Genomic DNA, 15,894 nt, shown 5'->3' with positions numbered 1-15,894 from the left:
GAAGTAGAGCCAATGGATTCGGTTTCAGATACTGTGGTGAAGCGTCCAGTTCCAGCTCAGAGATGTAGTTTGACTGTCCCAGTTGAGCCAAGAGCACCTACACCGGTGTCCCGTCGGTCTCAGAGGAAGACCGCAGGTAAACATAGTAACCTGTACAATTTGCCCAAGTCTGCCTGTAACGCTGTATCATTCAGCCCAGATGTTTTGTCTCAAGTTTTGGCAGGCATAGTAATGTACACGTCTGAGAAACTGAAAGGTGCTGGGGACAGTTAAGAGGGAAGTCCACGCGGACGTTGACTTATGGCAGGGGAGAGTGTAACCGGGGCAAAAATAGCCTGCGGTCATTCTTACCCACCATTAGAGGGCACCCTTGCACATAGGTAGAGCAGTTGCGCAACTAAAGAAAGAAGATGCGTTCGGGGCTAAAATTAGAAACATCACGGAGCACACAAGAGCTAAAATGCGGTGGAAAATAAGACCATTTTCCTGGTGGAAAGGAGAAAATCAAAATTTTGGTGTTTGAGCCTGTTTACTGTACAGCTGTGGCAGGTGTTGATCGCACGGATTACATTATTCTCCCGAGTGACAGATATTGAGCGTGAGTGTTCATTCAATGTAATCCTTACATGTTTTTTGAGTGTTCTGTTGTAGTTTTGTTGTCATATCGAGGAAGAAGTGAATAGTAATTATTTCTCTTTCGATAAATGATATCAGAGGGGAGAACGAAGAGACGTGAGTGTACATGAATTGTCAGCTGCAAGAGATTTCTAGTGCGGTTCAGCACGTCATAGAGTGAGTGTTATTTATTTAATTCTTTGCTCTTACATGCTTATGTTCACTCAAAGTAAACTGTCTAAGAGCTGTAAACTGTTTTTGACATCGATATTCGTTCAACTTTGTTAGTAATTTACCTTAAAGCTACACTATGTAACTTTTCCGTCCACTAGAGGTCGCCTGTTCAAAACAAAGGCGTAGTTTGATGACGCCACGTTTGAGCGCAGAATCTCGGGACATGTCTTCACCTCACAGCCGGTGGGAAACAGTCAGGATAGGACTCGGGCAGAAATCATGTTCATGGATGCGATTATTAACATTACTGTAGTCTGAAGCAGAGCAGGACCGAGTGTTGTGGAGCTGAGCAAGGCCGCAGGAGCGATTGAAGAGCGGGACTGTTATTATGGCATAGTCGCTGGCAGGACTTTTATTATGACACGGTTGCCGGCGGCACTTCCTCTTCTCCAGTGCTGAGTGTGAGGTAACGCAGCTCTGTTTATCGTATTAGATATATCTGAGTGTGTTGAAAAGGAAGTTATGACGTTCGCTCGGCGGCTGCTATGACACTTGTTCACAATGCAGTGAGAGTAAAGTGTTTCACTGAATAAAACCGGAGACCGAGGGTGACGCAGATATGACGCAATCGACAGGCGACTCCCTCACACGCATAGCTCACACGTCCCGGCTCCTTGGTTAAAATAGCAATTTTCTCACGATTTACAAATAGTTGAAAACATTTGGGATATTCTAAGTACTCAACTGAACAAAATATATAACACTGGCCTAGTGATTTCTGGATGTTTTGCTGCAAAAATCCTACATAGTTCACCTTTAAGGGATGGCAATGAATATAATAATGTGAAGAATGTCAAAGAATAATGTGAAGAATTTTAAATGCATTTAATTTTGGTCTTACCAGTGTGTGTGGCTTGTGAGAATGCATCTTTAATAATGTTTCTATTTTGTTCTTTATCCAGAAAACACCAAGCCACTACCGTTGTTTATTTGGGGATATTATACAAACAGTGTGTATTTTGAGTTTTGTGTACTTTTATTTTTGAGAATTTTACAACTTATTTCATAGTTGTATACATTTTATTTATGCACCTTCCCTCAAACGGAGACCTCAGACTTTAACGCTGCGTTTTCCTCATACGTCGTCAGAAATAAAGAATCCTTTTTTAGATGTCTGGCTGTGTTTGAGTTTTTTTTAGAGAAAACACATTATCATGGCCACATTTGTGTATGACACAATTATTTATCTTAATTTTATATTGTGACTAATGAGGACCAGTTCTCCCTAAAAAAAGAAAAGAAACAAAAATATTGGTTTAAAAAAAAGAATGATCCTGCAGTATATTGTTTGGACCTTCAAAGTCACCACACATAATCCAGTCAATACTTTTCTTTGGAAACAGCATTCACTAGCAACTGAGACATTATTGAACCAGATTCAGACAAATAATTATGAAAATGGAAGACGTGCTATGGAAACAATGCATGAGGCCAGAAAGTTAAATTTGGACAAATTGACAGACTTTTTAACCAATACTCTTGCAATTTGAGCTTGGTATTATGACATTAAATTATATAATACTGTACGTCTTTACTTTTGCCCATAGTTCGCCTCAGGGTTATTTATATAACCTGGTTCCCTGAGAATGGAAATGAGATGCCACGTCATGCTTTATAGCACCATATCTTAACAGGTTCTGTATATGGTAGCGGTGCTATATAGCACCTCAGTCATCCCAAGGAACCGCTGAAGAACTGCTAAAGAACCACTGAAGCACCAATATTTGGTGCTATACAGCACTTAAAGTGGTTCCCCTATGATTATGAGCCAAATAACCACTTTTAGTGCTATATAGCACAATTTTTTAGAGTGTAGTACACGCCAAAGCATTGGCCTAGTATGAAGTCATGTGACGCAATGCAGTGCACAATCAATTCTATAAACAACACTTGTGCAGGCCTACTCAAAGGGTGCATTCCATTCGACAGGGTCCCTACGCACTGTTCACTGCTCCCTACTCCCTGAGCACGGTATATCAATTGAAGTGGACTTCGTTGACAATAATCACTCATTTGGAACACCCTGCAACGTCATCAAAGAAAGGCAAAGACGGGGTCGCGCAGATTATGATATAACATAAATTAATATTGTAATTTACTTTACTTTCATATTTAAAACCATATAATAAGTATATACATTTACAAAACACACAGTATGTATCTAAAACATAATCAAAACATTAGTTTTATTAGTTTACATATAAGTTGTATTGACTATGAACACATTTGAAGCTGCACCTGTCATTCAATATGAAAATACATTTTGATTTGGTTAACTATGTATAAATGTAGGCTATTCTTAATCAATGGTCTTTGTAGTGGTCTCATCTCGTGCACTTTCTTTCCCAAGCGTAGCTACATAGTAAACATTCCTGAGGTAAATAAAGTAAAATATAAAAAAAATGACAGCCCTCAGCTGCTTCTCAACACTTTTAATTTGTTTACATATTCATAAAATATAATATGCGAAATGCCATAACCATTCATAAATACTCTAGTTTGTATAATAACTATGAATATTCAAATGCTAAAACTAAACTCCTCCATCGCAGAGCTGTTTAAAACTCTTTCAATGGCTCTGCTCCATTGTTAGTTCAGACAGGTGATGCGACGCCAACGCGCAATGACAGTTGGGTGTTTTTCACTCTCCACTTCCTGTGAAGTGATGTATCGATGTTCCCTTCTTCCCTACACCGTTCGCAGTACCCTTCGAACTGAACATGTTCGCTCCCTTTGGATTGGAATCACACTTGAGATGGTGGAATACCCTCTGAAGTCCACTTCGCAGTCCACTTACGGTCGAATGGAACGCACCCAAAGTATGGCACCAAGATGCTGTGTCTCAGGTAGGGGTGAGCCGATCCAATATTCAGTATCGGTATTGCTCCGATACTGCCATTTTTTCCTGGATCGGGTATCGGCCAGATGAATCTGCTATCCTATTCTGTTATTGTTAAACCACACAAAAGGCACAACAACATTATAAAGCACCATAAAGTTTCCGTGCACTAAATTTAAAGTTTTCTGAAGCCGTTCCATAGTTTAATGTGAGGTATGAATTATTAAATCGCTTCTGTCACGATTCACCAGTGAGAGTGCCCCTGATTACCACCAGAGGGCACTCCACCCCGGATTGTCACTCCATCAAGGTCTACATTACCCATAATCCTTTGCCCAGATTCATCATCACTCATTGTTTACACCTGTGTCTCATTTACCTTATTTCCTATGCCTATATAAACCATGTTCACTTTGTCATTCACTGCAAAGTCTTGCTAAGTGTAATACTGCATATCTGCATCATTCTCTCTGGTTTCTTGTTTCTTAGTCTTGGATTACTTGCCTGTTCTGTGTATGACCTTTTGCCTGTTTTTGACTATGATTGTGGATTACCCTTCAATAAAGCTGCATTTGGATCCTCAACCTTTGAATCTCGGAGCAGTTCATTACTTTACCAAAACATGGATCCAACAGAAGAAATCCTATTCCTTTGTCAAGGTACCTGTACCATTGAAAATTACACCGATCAGTTTTGTAATCTGGCGTAAATTGGAAGGATATGTCTGTTTTTAAGGACTTTTATGCTCATGGATTAAACAAACCTATAAGATCACCCCTACCACAAGGTCAAAATGACCTGACTTTAGAACAGTTTATAGACTACGCCCTATTATTGTCTGGTTCCTCCTACACAGTTGGGGAAGTAGAGGAGGATGCTCCCCCCTAATTTTTTTGTGAGCCTGTGTCTTCAGACAAGATGGCCGCCGAGCCTGTGTCTTCGGACAAGATGGCCGCCGAGCCTGTGTCTTCGGACAAGATGGCCACAATGCCAGAGCCCTCTGCAAAGATGGCCGCCACCTCACTAGATCCCTCTGCCAAGATGGCCACTGCCACACCAGAGCCCTCTGCGGAGGGAGGACCTCTTTCTGTAACAAATTCATTTGATTTGTTTGTTTTAATATGCTTTGTGTTGGGAAACACAGGGGCCGAAGCCTTTATTAATTGGGTGAGGGGAACAGCATGTGCGGTGTGGTGACACTGCTTTTGCACTTTTCCTCAGAACAGACCCCCTGAACGTTGGGGGAGAGCTCACAATAACCACTGAATACATGGGCTGGAGGGGGGTGACCGACCCCTTCGGAGAACAGCAGCACTTGCAGGATTAATATGCCCTCAGGTAAGGGGGTGGGGCCTTACGAGGCATTGGCTGCGCGCTTCTGTCTGTCTAGCCAGACTTTGTGCAATTGGATGCTTCTGCAGAGGTCAGATATGGATGCCCTTCCCATAGGTGGATCTCGAACACGAGATGATGAAAGAGAGCTCACAGCTCATGTCCATCGTCCCCGGGAATGGAGTGGGGGCACGACAAAACACATCTCATAAACTTTTTTAAACAGGTTTTTTCACTTCTGTTCTAAAGACAAACAGAGACACTGCATATTTTGCACATACATTGACTGACAAGCGACTTCTGAAGACAAGAAGCTAGTGACACTCTCACACAGGTGTAATAGAATTGCATTGCATCACCTGACTTCATCCTAGGCAATTGCTTTGGCATGTAATGCACCTGACAACGGCACGCTCTTAAGGTGTTCCCACTGCGTCAACAAAACGATGTGGCATCGATGTTCCCATGAAAGGGAACAGGTAATTCAATAGATACCCTTAGCTAAATGATTGTAAATCAACCAAATAAAGTTATACAGGGTAAATGTCATGCAATTCTTATTCAAGCTGCATAAGTTTCAAATTCTGTTGACAATTTGATTCCTTCTTTAGATAAAGGAAATAAAATCTGTCATGACACAGTCATTTCAGTGGTATCCCTTCTTCCCCAGAGTGTAAAGCATATGGAGTTATCTGAAATGTTTGTGGTAAATTGAGCTATATTGGTATATTTCTTCATTATAACTGCAAGGAAGACAGTGACAATTATGTTACTAATTAAGCAGAAATAACTGCAAGTCAATGTGACAACAATTCAGGGATGTGTCTACAGAGCACCTAAATCGTATTTGACCAGTGATATTGGCATAAGTGCTTTCAGACACCCACACAATAGGAACAACTTTTTTTATCGTCATGTTTGTGGTCTCTCACATTTTGAAATCTGATAAGATTTTAAAAATCGTTTAGTGTGGGCCAGCCTTTATAGACTTTAAGAGAACAAACCAGCTACAGAGATTGAAGAAAGCTTGAACCAAACAGATCTCCTTGCAATAATAACAAAATAATCCTAACAATGTGGCTCCAAGTTCAAATAAATAAGATGCAGCTTCTAAATGGCATGTTTATATCTAAATGGCAACAAGATTATTATCATCCAGATTTGATATTTTAAAGATCTCTTTTGAATATTCTCATAAGAACTTGATTTGGCAGTTTGACATGGATAAAACTGTCATTTTCACTGTATTTCCCATCTGAAGGCATCTGAAACGAAGATGAATATTATTATGCAGCCTCCTCGTTACCTAAACCGCAAAAACAAATGAAAGAAAGTTTTAACAACCAAAATGTAATTTAAAACAGATAAATGTAGAGTAAATATATATTTTGCCTGGATTAAACAAGGTTTTTTAATTCCTTGTAGCAATTATGGCCGCAGACATATAGATGAATTAATCTTCCAAATGATTCAATCAAATTAACATCCTTTTCACAAAAGCCCAATTCAGCTGCTCTAGACCCCAGGAAATCGACCATCGATCACGAGAGAGATGGGGGCTCGATTCTGCCCGGAACTACTAGTTGTGGACAACTGACTTCCTATGGACTCGAAACTCAATTATCGAGGAAGGACAGAGGACCCATTGTGGTCACAAGACAAAGAAACAACCAGACCTCTGTCTTTTGCAATGACCGGTAAAAGAACTCCACGTGACAGCTAAAACTCAGAGCAAGCTCACAGAAACTGTTAGCTTATGGAGTGCACCAAATAACTGATTATTGGACTTTCATTCAAATAGCCATCAACATAGCTTGTTAGTGTGTTTACAACTGATACACATGACTATTATGCATGTACATTACTCCCAATTCATGCAATTATGTAACTATTGAATGAGTGGATGAAAAAGCATCATGTTTGGTACCGGTGCGTTCGTATGGGTACAATCCAACAGATGAGCTGAATGAAATCTTTATAGAATTGATCATGTCCTTATAGTAAGAAATTAGGTCTAAATTTACTCTCTGCTTAAGAGCAGGAAACTAAATTCTATAGTTAACCCAATTTTGTGAGAGGGGTGGAGACACAGTCACCCCTGAAGCCTAATTGGCCAGAACCCATCCAGGGGATGGGCAAATGTTTGAGTTTAATCTCAGAACACGAACGAAAAGTTCAGTTCTGTACAGTTCAGACCAGTGCAGTGCAGAGTTCAGTTTTCACGTCACAACCAGTTCGGTTCGAGCTGGTTCGCGGCCTGTTCGCAGTTCAGAGATGAGCGAAGTCCTAGCAGTTTGACCAGAGTGAGTTCTGAACAGAGAGCTCCCAGGAGACGGTCTGACGATCGTGACAGACCAACATCAGAGAAAATGGGTTAACAACGATTTCATTCAGGTCATCTGCTTTTCTCTCACTTTCCTTTCTTTTACTTAAAGTTTATTTTATTTCCATTAAGTCTCGGGTTCTGTTAAGTTTCGCTGCAAAAGTCTCTCAACAACGAGTTTCTAACATTTTAGGTATCAACCGTATTAACATACGTGTAAATGCAGTGTCTGTTTGAGTCACTTTAAAGTGATTTAACCATTTAAACACCTCAACTTTATGTACACTGTTGGTCTTTCTCACTTTTCTGTTATCTTTCTAATACATTACGTTATACTCTACTTTAAGGGAAATAGTGGTTCACAATTGTTATTTACTTTACATACATTTTACTTGAAGAGGAAAGATACTGGTTTGCAATTATTAATTGTTAAGTTTGAATTTAATGAAAAAAAAAATTCAAGATTCATTCCTCAAAGTCATGTAAAATGATTTTAAAGTTATCCTAACTATTCTGGAATTTACTCATTTTCAGAATTTCTCATTGAGACCCAATTACCTTAGGTATTCGTCTGGAACTTTAGAAGTTCAAGTGAACCACTAAATTGATATCTATTACCAAAACCTTTTGGACTCACACTTATTCATTATTTTTATTGCGTTATACCCTCCTTTATTCCCACTTCCTAGTGTAGCTATTCACTTAGCCACTCTATTTTATTTACTCATTTATCTCTTTATTTAACTTCCCTTTTTGTAACCTAGCTTGGGAGCAACACACCTGAGCCTCAATAGGAGACAGTGCCAGATTCCTACGAGTTTCAAAATAAATCAGAGACAATCCTCATTGACTAAATATTTATTTTGTGTGATTAGTTGACCATCAACTATCAATTTTATACTCGTAGTCAGACAAAGGCTTCAGAGCCATTTGCGGGGCCGGATCTCCTTGCTTTCCTCCCTTCTCCTCACGGCTGTCCTGCTCTATTCAATCTTATTTTTATAGGGAACAAGCCTGGAAGAATCATTGATCATTTCTAAAAGAAAGAGAAAGATAATCCTTCCCAGAGAAACAAACCAGTAGGCATTTGATTGGTAATCAAACCCTTCTTTGTTCTCCACGCTTTCCCTGCATTTGTAAACTCAATTCAACATTTTGACATAAGTTCATTTAACAGAGACAAGTGTTGAGCCACCGTCGCCTTCAACGCATCCCTGCGTAAGCGGTCCGCCTGTAAGGTGTGTGGCGTCAATCCTGTCAGACTATGGAAAGAGGTATCAGCATTATTATTGTATTATTTTACTCTGTAACATAAACAATAATATTGTTTCTGTTTTGAAAAATGATTTTCATTGATAGGAAGTAGTTATAGAAAAAAAAAGAACTTTTTCTCCCAGTGAAAGTTATTTTTGTTTCTTTCAATTGAAATAGGTTTTTAACCTTTTCTCTCTTCCTCCCTTACTAAGCTGAGTGACATAGTCCTCGCATCACGATTTGGAAACAGCTTTTCATTGATAGAATTTTCTTTTTAAAAAAAAAAGATGTTTTCCAAGTGAAAAGAAAATTGTTTCAATCTATTGAGATTTGTTTTAACCCTTTTCTCTCTCTTTCCCTTACCTAGTTGAGTGACAAAGCCTTCACATCACTAGCCTACCTGTCTACACTGAGACCAACACATAGTCGTCACAACACGCCACTATTGGTGTACAATCACTGAAACGACACTTAGCTGTCCCACCACACATAGGCTTATACCCCACACAGATCTGTGTCAGTCTCTTCTCCCAGCGTACCAACATGTCACAGACGACAAACCCCACTGCCCAAGGGGAAGATGTGGACGCCTGTCTCAGAGGCATTACAGACTGCCTCACACCAAAGACAATTGAACTGTTATTATTTTTAATAATAATCATGATTCTGAGAAAGTTCCTGACACATGATTCAAGCCAGAACAACAACCATATGGAACTAGCCAAGATCACCTGTTCCCTAAGCAACGCCTTCACCGTCCAGCTGAAACTAAGCGACAAGCACATCATCCACCTTCAAGAGGAGCTGACACGTGCCCAAAACCGCATAGACAAGCTGGAAGTGAAAGTCCAGGACGACTTCAAGTGTCAGACCACTGAGTTCCTGAGAGAGCTGATGCACACTCAACGCTGCACAGACCAGCTCAAGGCTAAAGCTCAAGACAAACTCAAAGTGTCAGACGAAGCGGAGCAAGAAACAAAGAAACCAGTTGACAAGCTCCAAGAAGCCCTTGCAGTCGCTGAACGCGACAAACAAGAGTCAAAGACTGCACATAAACACCTGTTAAACCAACTCCAGTCTGCTGAACATCAGCTAGAGAAAGCCAACGCTGATATTAAAGACCAGAACTCTAAAATCAATGCTCTGGAAGACCACCTTGAAAGGTACAGCACTGAGATGGACCATCTGATCCGACAGCGAGACGACGCCAACGACGAGCTCTACGCAGTCAGATATGAACTCAATCATGCTGTCAAACAGAGACCAGAGCCAAGAAGGGATAGAACTCCCTCAGCATCACTACTGCTGAGTAGAACACAGTCTTCCTTCCAAGAACTGCCATACAACGGAAGAAGTGAATGGCCACAACCCAAAACGTCACCGGCCTTCACCACAGAACTTGTCCCGGCCAACAAAAGAGAGCTCATCCAAGCAGACTCCGAACCTGCACAGAAGATGACCTTTGAAAACCTCGACCAGCTCGCTAAGAACATCACCCAGTTCAACCCAAACTCCACTGAGGGCCGCGACATCCAGGCCTACCTCCGAGATATTGACTTCTACCTAGAGGCAAGACCTCAGGTGACCGACCGAGACAGGTTATACCTCCTCAGAGCCACATCCAGTCACGAGGTACGAAGCTTTCTAGATCGGCAACCTGTTCACGTAAAGTACAACTACCAGCTACTACGTGAGACGCTGACCCAAGAATTTACAGGCCCAGAGTCTGAACACGGACTGTTAATCGCCTGGGAAACCAAACAAGGTCGACAAGAGACTCCCCAAGCTTACTACAGCCGTTTCCGGCAAGCCTACTTTGGTGCATATAACGAACCTGAACTTGAAGAGGATGTGACCTTCAAAACCATCTTCCTGAGAAACATGCACCCTGGAGTGAGTCTTCATCTAGGCATCATGGCCTGCCCAGACACGATGACAATCCAACAGCTGCGTGACCTGACACACAAGGCCTACATTAAACAAAAGATGGCCTCAAAGAAAGGTTTGAAAACATCCACAGTGTCAAACTCCGTCAGCCAAGACCCAAGCCTTGCACTGGACGACACCCAGTGGCATGACTACACTACGGTCCATCATAAAGAGTACAGAGAACGTGACTCCCATGACAGCTACCACACCAACTGCTGGGAAAAGCCATGGGACCAGCCTCGCTTCTCAAGAAACCCTAAAGATGCCAAAGACCATCGTCATCCCACACATTCCAGAGCATCTAACGTGGGTAAGCGACGACAAAACCCACCTCAGCACCACTCAGTCAAGCACAGGTCTGAGTACGCCCAAGAACAAGACTCTCATGCCAATGCCAGATCCAAACAACCAGACGGCCATGGGCACAAGCAAAGCAGCGACTCACAAGAAATCATGCAGCTATTGAGAGAATCCCTCAAATGCAATGAAGAGGACAGGAAATGGGATGAGTCAGATTCTGATTGACACACCTTCCAGGAAAGGGGGGACCAAAAACAGACTAGAACAGATCTGACCATACATCCACTACGTTCCATACACTACATCACTTACATACTCGCTAACATACAGAAGTTAACCACATCTGCCATGGAAAACATTCAACAAACATGTTCTTCTCACAGGTAGAAACTAGTTTCGGAAACTAGCTTAGCATGGACCCGGCTACACTCATCATAGGAAACATTGCACAATCTACCCAACAAGTAGAACACCTCTCATTAAGTTAGGGTACACGACACCTTAGCTGCACGAGTAGTTGTAGGCAAGACCTAGAGACACTCAACTGTTTTGTTTTGTTTCACCTCTTCCTTCCCTCTCCTTCTTCTTTTATTAGGTAAAATGCCTGTCTACCCCATAAGGGTCAAGGTCACGATATACAGTAGGGATTGATGCACCACGCCTAATATCGGCAGGCCACCTTTGCCCCAATGTGAGCTAGAGAGCTCCATGATTAAGAGGTCACCTCATTTGTACCACAAATGATGTCACCACGTCATGAAGAAAGGTACAACGGTCTCAACTTAGTATAATTTAGAAGTGAAGAACACAAACAAAACAAAAGTTAATCACAGAATTTGGTCAAAGAGTCACCGTACCGAACCAAATTAGAATAACAACACCAAAGTTAAACTACATTGCGTCGACACGATAAACCGAGGAAAGTTAAAACGTAAACTTCAAGTTAACCTTAAGTTTAAAGTTTAAAACTGTTAGTACTCGAGTAATCTAAGGCCCTGCACCAGTACAGTGGCCAATCATGGAGGTGTTGTCTTGTTGTTTGTTGTGTATTGTGTCTGCTTCTTCTCCCTGTGTTTCTACAGCGTTCGCCGATGTCTTCATCCCAACACATCGCCTAACGAAGGGGGGAATATGTAGCAATTATGGCCGCAGACATATAGATGAATTAATCTTCCAAATGATTCGATCAAATTAACATCCTTTTCACAAAAGCCCAATTCAGCTGCTCTAGACCCCAGGAAATCGACCATCGATCACGAGAGAGATGGGGGCTCGATTCTGCCCGGAACTACTAGTTGTGGACAACTGACTTCCTATGGACTCGAAACTCAATTATCGAGGAAGGACAGAGGACCCATTGTGGTCACAAGACAAAGAAACAACCAGACCAGTCTTTTGCAATGACCGGTAAAAGAACTCCACGTGACAGCTAAAACTCAGAGCAAGCTCACAGAAACTGTTAGCTTATGGAGTGTACCAAATAACTGATTATTGGACTTTCATTCAAATAGCCTTCAACATAGCTTGTTAGTGTGTTTACAACTGATACACGTGACTATTATGCATGTACATTACTCCCAATTCATGCAATTATGTAACTATTGAATGAGTGGATGAAAAAGCATCATGTTTGGTACCGGTGCGTTCGTATGGGTATAATCCAACTGATGAGCTGAATGAAATCTTTATAGAATTGATCATGTCCTTATAGTAAGAAATTAGGTCTAAATGTACTCTCTGCTTAAGAGCAGGAAACTAAATTCTATAGTTAACCCAATTTTGTGAGAGGGGTGGAGACACAGTCACCCCTGAAGCCTAATTGGCCAGAACCCTTCCAGGGGATGGGCAAATGTTTGAGTTTAATCTCAGAACACGAACGAAAAGTTCAGTTCTGTACAGTTCAGACCAGTGCAGTGCAGAGTTCAGTTTTCACGTCACAACCAGTTCGGTTTGAGCTGGTTCGCGGCCTGTTCGCAGTTCAGAGATGAGCTAAGTCCTAGCAGTTTGACCAGAGTGAGTTCTGAACGGAGAGCTCCCAGGAGACGGTCTGACGATCGTGACAGACCAACATCAGAGAAAATGGGTTAACAACGATTTCATTCAGGCCATCTGCTTTTCTCTCACTTTCCTTTCTTTTACTTAAAGTTTATTTTATTTCCGTTAAGTCTCGGGTTCTGTTAAGTTTCGCCGCAAAAGTCTCTCAACAACGAGTTTCTAACAGCGCGCTCCAACTTCAAACAACGCCCACAAGACTTTCATCCAGCCGCCAACACGCCACGTGGTTGGCTTCCCCAGACGTCGACCAGACCTTCAGCGAATCAAAGATCCGGGAAAATCCCTGTCCAGCCAGGAAAAGGGAATCCCCCTTGTCAGACGACACGCGAAACACAAACGCAAGTAACTCCTCTTGATTTCGAGCTGAACTGGTGCATTAGATCAAATGTAATAACCCTGTCTAAGAAACGATAGGAGGTTAAATTACTGATCAATGGTTTCTTCAGGTCATGTTTCATAAATGCATAGATTGCTTAGGATTTCATAATTTCTCTCTCTTAGAACTTATTCTTTCCTCACCATGATGTGCGAGTGCGAGATGTGAATGTGCGAGTGCGTGTGTTTATGTTAGATATTAGTTTGATGTGTTCGAGTAATCAATAAAGTTCCGTTTGTATTCAAAGATAACTGTTCTTGTGCTTATCAATTTAATGTCTTGAACTGCCGATCTAAGTTACCTGGCTGTTAAATAGTGTTTTACTATTGTTCGGATATTAATATCCGCTGCAGAGTTGATATTTACGGCCCGTTCAAATGAACGCTGGACGAGTCATTTTCTCGGCTGTAAAATAGACTCTCAAAATTCCCTATGAATTCATTAATTCATTCATTTGAGCTAAATATACATGTTTCCCTTTAACAGAGCCCCTTTTAAGTTCTTACATATCGGCGGACGAATAAGTTAAGGTGTAAACATTAATTATGAATTATTTATAAATTATAGTGTCATTTGAGTCTCTTTAATTTTAATTCAGTTCCCCGTTGAGTTATTATTTTATCTGACCCATAGTCGCTACATCCTGAAATACGAAACGATTCCATTTGGGGAAAAGCTAATTACATTGACCTTGGGGCTTCAAGTTATTTTAGATTAACAAGGTGTTAATGTTTTTTGCATTCATTTTTAAAACGTGAGTCAAGATATCAAAACTATTTCCTGCTGTCATACATGTATGAGTCATAAAAACTAGATCTCTGTGAATGCCATAACAACATCTGCAATGTTGTCTAATTTACTTGCTTCTGAAACTTTGAAACCTTTCGTTTTTTGAGAAAGGATTGTTGAACTTTAGAGATTTAATTGTGTTTAGTGACACTCATAATACGGTACAAATAGATGGCTCACTCTTAACTTATTTAAAGATTCAAAGCATTTTAAAATTAAGATTTGAATCCTAATGTGATTTCATCATGCCTGCCAATGAAACGCATTAATACAACATTATTGCTGAATTACAAGAGATTTCTTGTTATTATAAATAAATGAGAGGGGATTGTGTGACTAGTAATGCTAGTGATTTGCAGGCTGTACACCCACTATTGTCAGAGGACAGTAATGGCTTAGTGACAGATGCCTCCAGGCCATATGGGCAGCACATTGAGCAGAAAAAAGCTCGGTTCTCCATTTCTGGAATACATGCTGCATTACATATCAATCAAAATGGAATTTCACTCGATTTCGTCATTTTTTTCTTGGATTTTACTAGCGCTGCTTTGTTGTTCTCTGCCTCCTTGATAGCAACCTGTCCAGATGGGCTATGACACCAATTCAGTCTCATCTCGACTGTGGCCATAAAAGTTTTCCCTCTTCAGAACCATTACGTTTAAGACAGTTTTACCGTGGAACGCAGTGGGAGGAAGACATTTCTAGCATTAGAATGCTTTTGTTGCTTCTGAAAATGGTACATAAATTATTCAGATATTTTTTCAAGTGTTGCCGAACATGTTTTTGTAGAAAAACAAATATATTTATCTACGAAATCGTCTGCAATTTTTGCTTGCCGGAAAATGCACACGAAAAGCCTTCACAATATGTCATTTTACAGTGGTTATTAGAATTGGCTTTTGGAATGCTTAATAAGCTTTCAATTTGCTTACCTTAGAGGGATGTGAATTTCTAGAGAAATATCTCCTTGAACCTGAACGCACTAAATGCCAGTCATTTCAAAAATGTCCTTGTGAAATAGCCTCAGAATTGTACAGCTTCAATAGCAGACGAGAGCTTTGTTATAATACATAATTCCAAATAACCTTGAAGAATACGCTGGAAGCACACTTGCATATTAGTGAGCTGTTTCCTGAGTGTTGGCTTTCAATTACAGGGTCAATAATTTCATTTAGTCGGTTTTAACAGCATGATGCAGATTTGGTGTAGAACATCGACATCTAAACATGCTATGATTTGTTCCTCTTATATTGATGCGGAACATGCCTTTGCTCAGACTGCTGGACAGGCTGATCTGAGACCAGGATTCACACACACATTTCTCAACCCTTTTCCCCTGGGGTTAATTTTCTTTTCTTAACCACACAGGGCCGGTGACGACTAAAGCTCAAGCACACACAGCTAACAAACGCATCTCCCCTGACTCTGTTCATAGATGACACATCACATCCTCTGCTGTTAATTAAAATGACTGACTATGTGCCGGCCTGTGGCTGAATGGACAGCAGCAGCTCTATAAGGGGTCAGAATCACTCCAGGAAAATGTTGGAAGGGGTCTGGGTGCCTCATGTTGTATTCTGTCTGGGAACCATCAAACCAGGCCTTTTTTAAATAGTTGGAAATACTATTTCAAGGCTTTATTACGATGCATCATCTTTTTTGTCGTACTGTATTAGTGATGGGCTGAGGATGTCTGAGGTATGCTCAGTTTTTAATTTGCCCGTGCATCACTACTTTTGTATCAATATTGAAAACCCAAAGGGGCTTTCATCAATAGGTTCCTTAGCAATACCACAGGCAAAATTAATCTTTGATTCATTTTTGGCAATGTCTTAGGAGAACAATAGT

This window comes from Gobio gobio (genome assembly GCF_949357685.1).
Source record: "Gobio gobio genome assembly, chromosome: 14".
Classification (NCBI taxonomy): domain Eukaryota; kingdom Metazoa; phylum Chordata; class Actinopteri; order Cypriniformes; family Gobionidae; genus Gobio; species Gobio gobio.
Note: the sequence above shows the minus strand (reverse complement) of the source record.